Below are 14,862 nucleotides of genomic sequence, written 5' to 3'. Positions count from 1 at the left end.
CAAAACTAATCACTAAAGTAAGTTTGAAGCACTCGGTCATAATTTAAGTCCAGTGATTAAGTTTTCAGATACTTTATTACTAACTTGATTTGAAAGTCTATTTTCACTTGGAATAACTGTTTAGCTTTCTTGAAGGCATTATATCTTTGTGACTAGCTAGCACAGGTTACAGTAGTTAACATGGCACTTAACATTTTATTTCTAGTCAACTTAAACAGAAAGCTCTATAAATGCTTTTGAGTCACAGAGAGCCTGCCCCACAAATCTTTCCTCTGATTTCAGTTGAAGCAAAGAATTAGTAGCTTTGTTTTATAAGCTCCACATAACAACATACAACTCATCTGTAACAGCTTGCGTACACTTTCCTGGCCAGTCCTCTGGCTCTGCATACAGGGACTGCTGTTACAGCCCTTCAAGCTCCATTTTTTCTTGATTTGATTCTTTTTGGCCCCACTTGGAGGTAACAAGGCTTTTCTGTTCAAGACATTTCAGAATATGGGTTTTTGCTTAATACCACTCACCTTCATAGCATCTTACCTCAATTTACCAGCATTTTCCCTCTTCTTCCATCACGGAAATCAAACCACTAGCCTATCCACCTGCAGACACTTCCTCAGCTGTATACTTCTCCACTGAGCCCTCCAGCCCTAACGAGATAACAAGGGTCCCTTGCTGCAGGCTCAGCTCCTAAGCATGAGCTCAGCACACTGAATGCCTGAACTACCTTTACAGACTTCATACTAGCCCTTTCACAGGCTTCATTGCATATAACAGGAGCAAGAGGTTTGACTGATTGTTTCTGAACTACCAAAGACTCTGTCTGGAAGAACAGAGTGTGAGCATCCAGTCTCCCCCGCACTGCTAAGCATGAGCAGTATACAAAAATAGGAACGTCTCCCACTACGGTTGGTAGTAGTCACTTTCTCTTCAAAGCTTTGGGATCTTCAGAAGTCAGGCATGCAACTTCCGAGACCAACACATCCAGAAGAAAAAGAAACTTCCCAAACCCAAGCAGTCTGAGGACAGCTACAGCTTTGCTGTACATAGAGGCTCCACATTTGCCATGTAGGTGTATTACCCAGCCTTTGCACAACAAACTGCAGTTGCCTCCAGTTGCTGCTTCTTAAAGGTACATCTTGCTTCAGCCAAACATCCAAATAATCAACAAGCAGAAAGTAAGACCATTTAGCAATCCACCACTGATGACAGTACCTACTTCTCCAGGCCAGCTGAAATAATTCTGCTCAAATAAGGACCAAACTCTGCTGCTAGGAAATATTTTTTCCTTTAATAGATACATTGCCTAGGTGACAGCACTTGAAATGCCTAATATCAAATTCCTCAGCAGTTTCAGTATTTTCACTCTCCAGTGACACTGAAACAGCTCTGCTCTCTAAGCATACTACCATTAAGGTCTTCAGTTTTGTCTCTCTCAGCAGCTGACTACATTTTCCCAATGCTATTCTGTTGCCAAGCCATGCTACATTTTAACCATGAACCTGTAAATATGCCTTTTTAAAAGGCACTTATTTCGGACATCTCCCCACACACCCTGAATTAGCAAGAGTATGAAGAGTAACATATATATCCACAACTCCACAACTTCATGCCCATAAACTGAGTTTTTCTAGTCAGGCAGTAAAAGAGGAGATTTAATGTTTAGTGCCCAAGGACCTTCACCTGCTTTAATTATAGCACCTTCTAATAAAGCAGTTTCAGGGAGGCAAGAAAAAAGAAAACCACAAGCAAGGAAAGTTTTGGGGCGGCCATATGAGAGCTGTTACTGATTATTACTTTTAATCTAAATAGTGCAAGTAAAGGCACATAACTCTATCCTTTAGTCATACCACCACCTATGTCCAGCACACGTTAGAAGTAGCTACCTCTGCTACCACTCACACACTTTTGAAGCAGAGCAGATTACTCAAGCTAATATTCAGCTGTATTCAAGCTTACTGTCAATACTAATCTATAAAAAGTGTCTTAAATGGCTAGCAAACATGATGCCCATCTACAACAAGGGCCGGAGGGTAGACCCGGGGAACTATAGGCCTGTTAGTTTGACCTCAGTGCCAGGGAAGCTCATGGAGCAGATTATCTTGAGTGTCATCACATGGCACTTACAGGGTAATCAGGTGATCAGGCCCAGTCAGCATGGGTTTATGAAAGGCAGGTCCTGCTTGACGAACCTGATCTCCTTCTATGACCAAGTGACACGCTTGGTGGATGAGGGGAAGGCTGTGGATGTGGTCTACCTTGACTTCAGTAAGGCTTTTGATATCGTTTCCCACAACATTCTCCTCAAGAAACTGGCTGCTCCTGGCTTGGACTGGCGTACGCTTCATTGGGTTAAAAACTTGGGTTGGGTTAAAAATGTTGGGTCAAAAACTCAACTTCGTTGGGTTAAAAACTGGCTGGATGGCCAGGCCCAAAGAGTTGTGGTGAATGGAGCCAAATCCAGTTGGAGTCCGGTTACTAGTGGAGTCCCCCAGGGCTCAGTGCTGGGGCCAGTCCTCTTTAATATCTTCATCGATGATCTGGATGAGGGGATCGAGTGCACCCTCAGTAAGTCTGCAGATGACACCAAGTTAGGTGCATGTGTCAATCTGCTCGAGGGAAGGAAGGCTCTGCAGGAGGATCTGGATAGGCTGGACCGATGAGCTGAGGCCAACTGCATGAAGTTCAACAAGGCCAAGTGCCGGGTCCTGCACCTGGGGCGCAACAACCCCAAGCACAGTTACAGGCTGGCAGATGAGTGGTTGGAAAGCTGCCTGGCCGAGAAGGACCTGGGAGTATTGGTTGATAGTCGGCTGAATATGAGCCAGCAGTGTGCTCAGGTGGCCAAGAAGGCCAACAGCACCCTGGCTTGTATAAGAAGCAGTGTGGCCAGCAGGGCTAGGGAAGTGATTGTGCCCCTGTACTCGGCTCTGGTGAGGCCACACCTCGAGTACTGTGTTCAGGTTTGGGCCCCTCACTGCAAGAAGGACATCGAGGTGCTCGAGAGAGTCCAGAGAAGGGCAACGAAGCTGGTGAGGGGTCTGGAGAACAAGTCTTAAGAGGAGCGGCTGAGGGAGCTGGGATTGTGCAGCCTGGAGAAGAGGAGGCTCAGGGGAGACCTCATCGCTCTCTACAGTTACCTTAAAGGAGGCTGTAGAGAGGTGGGGGTTGGTCTATTCTCCCACGTGCCTGGTGACAGAACGAGGGGGAATGGGCTAAAGTTGCGCCAGGGGAGGTTTAGGTTGGATATTAGGAAGAACTTCTTTACTGAAAGGGTTGTTAGGCATTGGAATGGACTGCCCAGGGAGGTGGTTGAGTCACCATCCCTGGAGGTCTTTAAAAGATGGTTAGATGCAGCCCTTAGTGATATGGTTTAGTGGAGGACTTGTTAGTGTTAGGGCAGAGGTTGGACTAGATGATCTTGGAGGTCTCTTCCAACCTAGACGATTCTGTGAAATTCCTTTCTAGTCACAGAGCTGAGAGGTCATTTTTACATGTGAACTTCATTCCAACACTTAGCTCTATTTTACTTCCAGATTGTTATCAAATGTTCAAGGGCACAGCTATCTCTAGCACTCTCCCACATTTATAGTCTTTCTGCAGGCAGTAGTTTACAGGTACCTCTCTATGTAGAGATGGATATTTTAAGTCAGATCAAGGGCAGGGCTTTTTCTGCTTGATGATGCTAACATGCGGTTTTCCATAGCACTTGAAATGAATAAACTAGTGCCCAGATCTGATGAGACTTGTAAATCTAGAAACTAATGTTCCTTTTTTATAGACTACTCATATCATGCCTGCTATTACTTTAATTCCTCAGTTTCTTGTATGCTTTAATATTTGCATCTCCTGACATCAGGCTGACAACAGCTCCATCTTGCCTGTGCTTTCTTGCTCTGTCACCTTCTATTCTTGGTAACTGATTAGTTCGCTTCTATTGCTGTTATCACTGTTTTAATAAATTAGGTCTAGATACATAGCTTGAAGTCTTTCCAAGTCTACCAAGCACTCCAGCCATACTTTTCAGCGTTTCTTTAGAGCAAAACATTATCCATACACTCCTAGACCTGTGAAGCTTGGATATCATAGCAGGGGCTCCCTATAATCCATTTTTGACTTCCATGTAGAAAAATAAAACATTGGATGATCCTACATGGTTGGTGATACTGAGTGTTGACTAGCTGCATGCATGGACTGTAGTTACCAAAACATTAGTGTCCATTGTGACTTAAGTTATTTTTCATTCCAAACAAAACCTACATACAGCCTCAGAGGAGGGGTCAGTTTCTACCTGACAATAAATACCTCACTGTCTACAGCATGAGCATGATAATACTTAATCATTATAAAACAGACAACTGGTAATCTCAAAGTTAGCACTACTTGAGACTCAGCTTGTCTGATATACCTTCACTTAACTTCAATACTGATTAGCAGTAGTGACTACTTTCTGCAACCCAATAAGCTGGATTTCTTACTATCTTTTTCCATCTTTAATCTCCAGTGAAGTTTGTGTTGGAAGTGGAAAAGTATAGTGAATAGGTTTTTGTATTACATAGAATTAGTATAGAACGCAATTGTAAAATCTTTAAAGTAAAAGACATGGTTCTCCTACAGAATTGCATTATTTTGAAGCTTATTGCACAACAGTAAAAAGCTTGTTCACTTTGAGCAGTATTAGCACAGAGCTGTAGTCCTGTGTCCTTATTAAAATCAAAATCAAATCAAGAACAGGAATCCCCTTTTTCACCCCATAAAATATATCTTCATAAGACAAATGATTTTAAGAACTCTGAATTACCTTGCAGAACGATATTTTTCTAAGAGTACAATTTTAATGACACAATAACAAGCAATCTGTGTTAATATTTTGTTCTTCATCTGCAACACCCATCTTTGAAGCACTACAAGGTTAACATTCCTCTCAAAGTGTTTCTATTTCACATAAGTATCATTTGTATCTGGTGTTCAAAGTAATGCTTTATTCGTTGCTCCCTGTACAGTACTGATTGACCTTGTAGATTAGTCTTTATGATATTGTATAAAATCTTATTGTAGTTAAGGAGAATTATATCTATAGTGTTCCATCAGCCCCCTTTGTTTCAAATTGATGACAATTCCTTTTTATTCTGACCCTTCACTACACAACCTTGGTGTGTAGAAACTCTCCACTTTCAATTGTTTTATCAGTTAAGACCGAAGAACTGATTTAGTAATGTAATCACTAGGTAAAATTCGTGAAGATAGGGAAAATGGATCATTCAAGATCCAGGACCCCCTGTCACAGACTTCTATATATGTTTATATAGTTTCTATTTTAAGCTTTTCTGCTGTCTTTCATTTTGCACCTTTCAGGTGATGAACCTTTTTCTTTCAGTAGTTTGAATGAGATCTTGAAGTCAAAGGTCAGAAATATTATGCACATACATGACTGTGTTTATGCAGCTGTTTTCCTCTTTTGCCCTCATCTTTCCTCATCCTCCCTACATTGGTTTCATGACTGGTACCAGATATTTTTAAGAACAGAGACAATTCTGAAAATGATAATGGTATAATGCAAAACATCTGAGAGAATGATACAGTTCACGCATACATCACAGGCAATGAAGGGTAATGCAAAGAATGTTTGCATTGAAGTGTGCTTTTAATTTATCATCCTTCATGTTTTTGACTTTCTTCAGCCAGTTCTGCATTCGCAAATTACTCTCAATAGTACAAATGTACAGAATATTTCCATTCCTGTTACATTACTGAAATAGGAGAGAATTAAATTAACTTTAAAGAAACATTGTAAATCTATTTTTGAACACAGTTCACTCCAGCATGCTTACCAAGTCTGTAAATATACTTCAGTACTCACACAACACGCCTCCATGTTTCATTTACACTGTTTTAAAACAAGGTGAATAAATAAATCACCAAGATTCACTCAATGCTCACACTGTCCCTTCTTTCAGTTACTATGTAAACTTCATGACTAAATCTCAAGCACATTGCAGGGTAAGCTCTTGTAAAATGATTAAGTTAATAAAAATATTCTTAGCTATTCCACACTCAAGTCTTTAGTTTCAGTCTTTCCTACCCCAACATTTCCCAGTAGAAAATAGCCTTCCTGTTCAATGAACAATAGCTCTACAAAAACTGCCATTTCACTGGCAATAGAGGTACCCACAAGCTAGGCATATTTGTACAGGACTTGCTATTCTCGGTCTGGAGCAAGAAGAGCTTCAGTAATCTCTTCTCAGAAGGTATTTGATCTGCCCCAGATTCTCCCCAGTTATTTAACAAATTAATGTCAATTAAGCTGAGGTTTAGTAAAGATAAAACTTTTCACATTAAAATTTACTCTGATATCAGGTCAAGAAATGTTTTCTTTCCAGTCCCTATTGCTTACAATTTATCCATCAATAACAAATGTTTTGTTTGTGTTGCCTACACTCAATACAAAACAGTTGTTAAAGAGCTTCTTCCTCAAATGCTACCAGACATATGAAATCTCACCCTGTGCTCTAGGAATTCAAATAAATGGATCCATCTCTGAACACACAACCACAGAAAAAAACATACCTTGATTTTCAAGGAAGATGTGATGAATATTTATATCCTAGACCTTTTTTAGCTTGTAGCAGTGCACAACCCTATCCACAGAATCCAAGAAAAGCCATGAGAGCCATTTGCATTCATCTGAGTGAAGTCTTAATTTAGAAATATTTATGATTTGAACGTATTTTGTTCTGTGTTTGCAAAGCACTTGGAATACAAGCCTTCAAGTGTTTTCCTAGCTACAACAAAAGTTTTTTTTATGCTTTTATGCTTCTTTTAATTATTTCATCAGAAATTTCAATAATCTTCGCAAAATAGAACCTGCAGAATAAACAACCAAGGCAAAAACAACTAGAACATCTGTCCTTAATACACATCAGTATCTACTACATCACAGTCCACTGAAATCCAGCCATTCACAGCTGCTCCATAGGAATACTTACAGGATAGCTAATCACTCAAACACTTCTTTCAGACATACATACTCAGAGCACCTGCTCTACCCCCACCAAGGCTAATGCCTCAGCTTTTCAGAGATGCTTTCTGAAAATTTTATGCACAGATAAGTTATGAATAAGCACAGTACCTAAGGATCAGAAGGGTTAAGTCTACTAACAGGTAAAACTGACAGTCAAAGCACAAGGTATTACATTTTTGGAGGGAAAGTTTTTTTATTTAAAACATAAGAGTTGATAAAATGCCTTCAGTCAACAACATTACCAGCAACTCAGAGTACATTAATAATGGCAGGAGACCACAATTTACTAATAACAAATGCATAAAGCAAAACTTTCCTTTTAGAATGAGAAAAAAAAGGATTAACAAACCACAGTAATTATTTTGAAGGGTGCAAGAGAACATTACTCTGAACTCAGTGGAAAAATTAAGTCTTTGTTGACAGTTTTTTAGACTTCAGATCTTGTAGACTTGCGTTTTTTGACTTTATTTTAGCTTGTGCTTCTAGCAGTAATTCTGAAAGCTGGAAGCACAAGTTAAAAAGAGATAAAGTTATTTGATACATCTCTACATGATCTTTTATTATTTCAAGTCTTCTAGTTTGTAATATTAGCACAGCAAAGTTTAAGTAGCCTTACTTCAGAAATCAATAACCAAAATGTGCCAATTAGTTTAAACACATTAAGGCTGGGAAATCCCCAGTAAGTTTAAAATATTATTGAGACAAATCAACCAACTATAGTCAGGCATGACTGGTCTGCTCACTAGATCCTCATCTGCTTTCATCTTAGAGAAAGAAGCAATTTCAGTAGTTTGTGCACATGGCTTACAAAACACTAAATAAATATTTAACAGCAAACTGTCTTGGTTATGAAATATTTCTGGTGTTGCAGGCCAAATCTTTAATATTATTGTAATAATAAATAATTTTGAACTGAGTAGCACTTGCAGTAACTCTTGGAGGAATATATTTAAAAACATTTCAGTTTATAGGTAAAGGTAACAATGATTGATACTATGCTAATTGTTTATGTTTAAATAGGATTAAATGAAAGATAAAGAGCTACTACACTAGCTAGACCCCATCCTGTAATAGATACCTTCAGAGCATGCAGACAATGAATGCAATTATTTAGGTAGCACAATCTGAACACTTGAGAAGTCTAAAAGTTTGAAATAACTGCAGTAATGAAATGAATACTTTTACAGTCTCATTTTCCCCTTATCTCTTTGGAAGGGAGCTGCTCTCAATTACAGCTTCACCCTCACCCTCAGGGAGGCTATTAGGTCACATAACAGTAATGAATGTATTCTTCCATGGTTAAGTCTTAAAATTAAAGAACCATTTAGCTTTCTTCCTTGTTAAGGATATAATAAATTATAGTAGTATATAATCTGGATATCCCTATTTTTTATTTGCTATGTTTTAGAAGTCACATATAACAAATTACCAACATGACAAACAGGAGAGCATAGTCACCTTATTTGTCAAACAACTCCACCTGTCTCTCCCATATTTAAAAAAAAAATCATTTCAGATTTCCTTGGGTTGTTAACTGTCTTCATCTTCCGGTTTCCTTAACTTACTAAACACTTTCTGTTAAGCTCAATGAAAGCAATTATCAGTGTCACTATACAGAACTTTTTTAACCAACATATATAGAGTACGTTCACCTTTCCAAGCTTCCAGTAACACTGAGCAAAAGAAATGAAAGTAGTCTAGTAGGAGTACTGAAATGAAATAAGGTAATAAAACAGCCATCTTCCCTTACCAGTTGTAGGGATGCTCTCATCTTCAACACTGATGATAATCAAGGGACAGAACTAACACAGAAATGAGAAAAGCTCCTCCTTACATCTAGGCACAAAAAAAAAAAAAGTGTTTTTTTTTTTTCTAAAGAGAATTTTTAAGTAACACGCGGAGTAACTTATCGTTGTGCACTAAATTCAGAGAACATACAAGGAAAGCAATGTCAGCAAGAAACAAGGAACAGCTTTCTTCATTAAGAAAGCAAGTAAGAAGACAAAGCTAACCACAACACATCCAGCAGCAGTATTTTCACCACCAAAGATACAGGCCCACAGACCTGAACAGTGAAAGAAGAAAACTTTAAAAGAGAAAATCAGAGCAGAAAAAAAAAGAAAAGAAAAAGAAATACTTGGAAGAAAACAAACAGAACAAATTGTATATACACAATATATATACATAAAACCCATAGAGACTAAAAGCAATCCATATAACTTAGTGCAATAACATCAGTAAATGTAAGAGACAAACACAGAGTGCCATGTTAGACCAAAAGAGGAATTGCAAAGCCCAAGTAAAAAAAAAAAAACCAAAACCAACAACAACAAAAAACACTTACCCACATCTCAAAAAGAAAGCTTCCTATAGCTTGGAAGTGGATCTTAAATAGATTTGTGCTGAGGGTGTGTGTGGGTGGAGAGCCCAGGATATCTGATCTGAGCAATTAAGGCCTATTGGTACACACTGGGCCTTGCAAATGAGTTAGCTGAAGCTGATATGATTCCTTGAGGTAGAGAATAATTGGCTAACCTGCATGTTTCAACACAGCTGGATAATGTCTTCCCTGAGGAAATCATTGATTACTCTTACTATACTTGGGTTGTCACAGTTATTACTAGATTTTCTCTGGCTTATAGGAACATATTCATAAATGGCAAGGTCATTTCTCCAAGTCTCCAAATAAAGCTGAGTAAAAGAAGTGAAAATATACAGCATGGTAGGAGTCCTGAAAGGAGGCACACAATCACAGATTACCAATGATATGGCATGCGTATAACAGGTTCAAAACATTTAACTAAAATTGGAAAAAAAAATAAAGTTAAGACTAGAACTGCACATTCTCCTGTTTGATAATGACAAAATTTACATTTGCTTACAGTCAAGTGAGTAGATCACAATAACTGTTGAAAAGTGCAGCAGCAACACCTGCTTTTGTGAATTTTCATATATGTTCATCCACCAAACTGTACATCTAGAAGGATATTTAAGAGATTTCTTCTGAATGCTGATATGCAACAACATTCTTATTTATGTAATATGCTTCAAAAAAAAAAAATTGTCACCCTTCAATTTATGATGGATCTGATCATTCTATTGTTTAAAAGAAGAAAAAAAAATCTCAGGGAAAAAATGTTCACACTTTTAAATCTAAGTTAGTTAGCATTCATTTTCAATCCAATGTGGAAATGCTATCACCATTGTGACAGAGCAAGGCTGACCATGATGTAACAATATCACAGCATTATATAGTACCACATCAGACCTATACTCCTCATTGATCTGTGAGGGTCTAATCAAATAGGAAACAGCATCTGCAGTATGAGGTAAAGCCACAATATTTATTTCTTCCAGCATCTCTCAAAATCTTCCTGTAGGGCACATTCTCCACACACTGCATCGTCTCTAAGAAAGGTCTGTTTCTATATATTGAGAGTACCTCCACAGAAACACTATGGCAGTAACAATCAGTATATTTTGAAAATAAAAAAAAAAAAAATCCTGAAGAATTTCTTCATTAAAAACAATTTGATGATCTTTTATCACCAGTAACTTAGCATTTAAAACATGGTTTATTCTGATGGATGAGAGTGTTTGGATCTTAAGCATTATTACTTTTAATATATTTAAGTGTATGTTTGTATGGTAGCATGATTACTTATGTAGGACAAAATCAACTTAAAATTATAAAACCATTAAAAGAACTAAAGAAAAAATAGACAATAAGTTTGGAACTATTTATAAAGTATGAATGTAGAAATCTGTGTAAAGAAATCATCCTGGAATTATTTAATCTTCTTTTATCATAATTTACATTGTATACCTGAGTACCTGTTTCTACCAGTTTCTATCTTATGCATCAGGAATGATGACTGCGACAATTTTTCAAAACAGCAGCTCCTTGTTCTGTTTCAGACATTACAATCTATATAACTTTGCTAAATGAAAACTTGACCTTCTCTAAAGAACAGACAATAGTTGTTCCATTACCCAGTCAAAATTAAGTGAAATTGTTTGAAGAATCCTTTCTTTGTTCAGCATTATTATCGTGTTTGTCAGAAATACTTTATAACACAACCTTCAGTGTTTTTCCTTATATTGCAGTATTGCAGTGATATTCTTTATTTTTATTTCAATTTTTTTTTTTTATTTAAATCCTACAAAGAAACCGGTCAACCTGTGCAGGTCTGGTTTGAGAAGAAAAACTTTTTAAACAGACTTCATATCAAGAAGCTGGCAAAATAGACCTTGTGTAACCACAGGAGTTCTCCATTTCTATCACCCTGAACCTACAAATTGCACTTTTAATGATCTTATTCAAATAGCTTGAGAAAGAAATGGCATGTCCAAATAACCCATCTTTGTACAGTTACAGAGTGAAAGGTAATTGAAACAGTCTGTTAAAGGATAATTTTTGGAGGTCTGATTGTTTGTCCTTTACCACTTTTCCCTTATTATAACAAAGCCTCATTAAACTAAGTAGTCTTAAGCATGAAGGAAAAACTGAGTCAATCAATAAAACCTTTTCAGAGCAGCAGAAAGCAGCATAACTTTTAGTTAAGCCTTGTTTCAGTGTAGTGCTCAGCTCAAAGAAATGTGGATATTTAATTAAGCAAGTGGAAAAGAGAGGAAAGAAACCTCTTGTAACTTAATCCCAAGAGACTACGAGTAACTCTGGGGAACAATTAATATACATGGCTTTAAGTTTTAAAAGGTGAAATCTCAAGTATTGATTAGTAAGTATGTAGTAGGGAGAAGGCATTCAAGAGAGATATTTTCTGGAGGAGTCACAAATGGCTCTGCAAAGAGCCAATGGGTACAAGACCCGTAAAACAATTCACACCAAAATACTAGTATGCAGAGTGGCATGGTGCAATATAATAAAAACACTGCCCCTTAAAGATTTCAATAGGTTTTTGGTAGATAAGGTCAGAGGCCTCAGTGCACTAATAGGTCTTAAATGCCCTGACCAGCCACATCTGGGCCCTCCTCTGAGCAGGAGCTCATTTAAGCTCAGGACCTGGTCTAACCAGGTTTCTGAAGGACTGTGTAGTATTAATGGGAAGATTGTGGGCCTGGCTTGTGGTATTGTTGTGCCTGATGGTTACCGTATCTGCTGTTATTGTTTGCTGCTGGTACTGTGGGGTCACACTTTTGTGGTGAGTTTTGCCTAGATAGCCTTTAGCCTTTCCTTAAAAATTTAAAATGTTGGATGTAGTACTGGGGGGGGAAGGATGTATTAGCTGATCTGGTGTCCAAAGGCTCCAGAAACCATACCATAAAAGAAAAAGCTATTTTTTTTAAGCAGACTGCTTTTCCTGTATGAAATAAAAAAGTAACAGAGATAATGGTAACCTTCCATCATGACGACTTGCCCATAAAAGGAGAAACATTGCATATTCTCAAAGGAAGGGAAAAATAATTGAGTATACACCAAAAAAGATAGCAATAATTGCTGCAAGGCTTAATGTAATTTATGCAGGATAAATTTTATAGTTGCTTATTGTGTGCTGTTAGGTAAATAAGCAGACTGTAAAAGCATTTTGTCCTGCTTTTAAGGACTAACCTCACCTTTCCTGGGATGATGGGAGACAGTCAGTGACTCAGAACAATTTATATTTCCTTTAGAAGGTACTAAAGATTTCTCTTCAGCTATATATAGTGTTAAAATAAAATAGTCTTATCTGATAAATGTTAAATTTTTTGACACTTCACTCATTGAAGGATAGGTTACAATAAAGCAAGATAAATTTTTTAAGTATAATTCTTATCTAATGGCTGCTCAGGGAAAAGAAGAAAAAATTGAAAAGCTATTGCAGTGCCACATCTCTGATCTTAAATAGGTGATCTTGACTTCCACGGCTACTCGATCAAACCCATTTCTTTGAGAAAGGTATGCTATTCTAGAAACCTTAAGTATTTTTAAGTGTTAAGTGATAATGAAAGGATGTCTATGGAGTATTTTGCCCAGAAACTTTTTATTTGGAGATGTCTGTGTGTATCAGATGAGAAATCAGTATTTCTTTTATTCAGCTTCTCGGTTTTCTGAAGCTTAAAGAATGTCATGCCTGTTTGTACTTGGGTGAGGCACAGAAACTATTTTTGTGTGTAGACAGACTTTAGATGGGCTGCAACAAGCTGTTGGTTATTGTCTGCGAAGTCTAAGCATTCAGTTAAAGATACATTTAGCTGTGCAAAGGAAGTTTTTAGATGGGAAATAAGCAAAATGGATCATTTGGCTCAAACACTATATTAAACAACTCAAGCATTAATGTCACATCTTTACCTTCAAATATTGATTCTACAGGGAAGTCGACATGTTATGGGAAATGCTTTATAAATGCTTCTCAAAGTAAAACAGCATTCCTTTTCATGCATTTTTTGTTTGTTTTAATCCTGGGTTTGGGTTACCAAACTGGATCCAGTGAACTGTTTTGTTTGTTTTGCTTCTGACTTTATGGCCTTAATATTGCTCTTTTCAGAAATGCAAAAATTGATATCACATTGAAAGGCTTGGTTAAATACAGCATAAAGGTACTACAACAACATGATAGATTATATATCTTGTTTCAGAAACTAATTAAAAAGTATGTTTTGCTGATGTGATGTATTGTGTGGTAACTAACTCTGAAAACATGCTCTCTCTCTGCCTAGCCTCTAGCACCTTGCTAGTTCCCCTGCAGACTGGTGGCATCAGAAGCTTAGGAACTGAGTAGCTGCTATCAGGCATATACTTCTCTTGATTCTATTACCCCATTTTCAGTTTGGTCAGGTCTCACAATATGAATGTAGATTAAGATTTCATAGCTATTTCGTTGTCAAATGACACTTCACATATTTGCTTTTCAAAGCTTCTATCAGCAAGAAGATATTACAATGTGCTTGATAACATCTGCAGTGCTGACAGTAGCAACAACACTCTCCCTGCTAACCACCTCCAAGAACATGACATCTCCAGCAGTAGTTTCCAGGCTGTTGTGAGGGATGGCATTAGTTTTGTGTGCCCTGCTATATGGGACAGGGGTAAGGCATGGTGGGGAGATACCCTGATGCAGGTTTGAGGATGAAGGGAAATTTGACTAGTGAGCTGCAGCTCTGAATGTCAGAGAGAATGAAGGCAGCAGAACAAATTATGTCAAGAACTACAGTTCTTCTGTAGTAACTTCTACAGTTACCTTAAAGGAGGCTGTAAAGAGGTGGGGGTTGGTCTGTTTTCCTACGTGCCTGGTGACAGGACGAGGGGGAATGGGCGAAAGTTGCGACAGGGGAGTTTTAGGTTGGATGTTAGGTAGTACTTCTTTACCGAAAGGGTTATGAAGCATTGGAACAGGCTGCCCAGGGAGGTGGTGGAGTCACCATCCCTGGAGGTCTTTAAAAGACGTTTAGATGTAGAGCTTAGCGATATGGTTTAGTGGAGTACTTAGCGTTAGGTCGGAGGTTGGACTCGATGATCTTGAGGTCTCTTCTAACCTAGAAATCTGTGATACTGTGAACTCTATTTGTTTAAACTATTTTAAACAGAAAATATTAAGCTTAACTCCTTTTCATTGTCTGGCTACCTTACAATGATCTGTGCTTGTCAAAAAAGCCAATTACAGTGGAAAAGTATTGCACTTGTGTAATATTTGTAATGCAGCCTTGCAGTAGACTGTTCAAAAAAAAAAAATCTGCTTTTATGCAGATCGTTAATATTTTGCATTTACTAGTATATAGGTTTAAAAGCTGTACGGAAGCACAAAAATGTTCAAATGCCAAATTTTGGTGATTTTCCTGCTTTGGAAGAACTCTATAGTCTCCCACTGAGATCATGTTGAAAATCTGTAATTTAACCCTGAAAAACA

The 14,862-nt window shown here is 37.7% G+C and overlaps 1 long non-coding RNA gene across 3 annotated transcripts in view; it reads right to left on the bottom strand.

The window, feature by feature from the left end:
* The window catches only part of LOC106034543 (uncharacterized), a 102,034-nt gene extending 90,093 nt beyond the window's left edge, over nucleotides 1-11,941 (bottom strand). For 2 of the 3 annotated variants that reach the window (XR_010832444.1, XR_010832445.1), the window contains exons 1-2: nucleotides 9,901-11,941; nucleotides 8,769-8,854 (exon numbers count right to left, since the gene is read on the bottom strand). This is a non-coding gene — a long non-coding RNA (uncharacterized lncRNA). Of the gene's footprint in view, nucleotides 1-7,397; nucleotides 7,520-8,768; nucleotides 8,855-9,900 lie in introns of those variants that run through there. The other variant, XR_007161252.2, reaches the window with a different exon arrangement.
* Between the last annotated feature and the right edge of the window lie 2,921 nt (nucleotides 11,942-14,862).

This window comes from Anser cygnoides, chromosome 6 (assembly GCF_040182565.1).
Source record: "Anser cygnoides isolate HZ-2024a breed goose chromosome 6, Taihu_goose_T2T_genome, whole genome shotgun sequence".
NCBI classification, from domain to species: domain Eukaryota; kingdom Metazoa; phylum Chordata; class Aves; order Anseriformes; family Anatidae; genus Anser; species Anser cygnoides.
The sequence above is the reverse complement of the archived record's forward strand: the minus strand, read 5'-3'. Positions and strand labels throughout refer to the sequence as shown.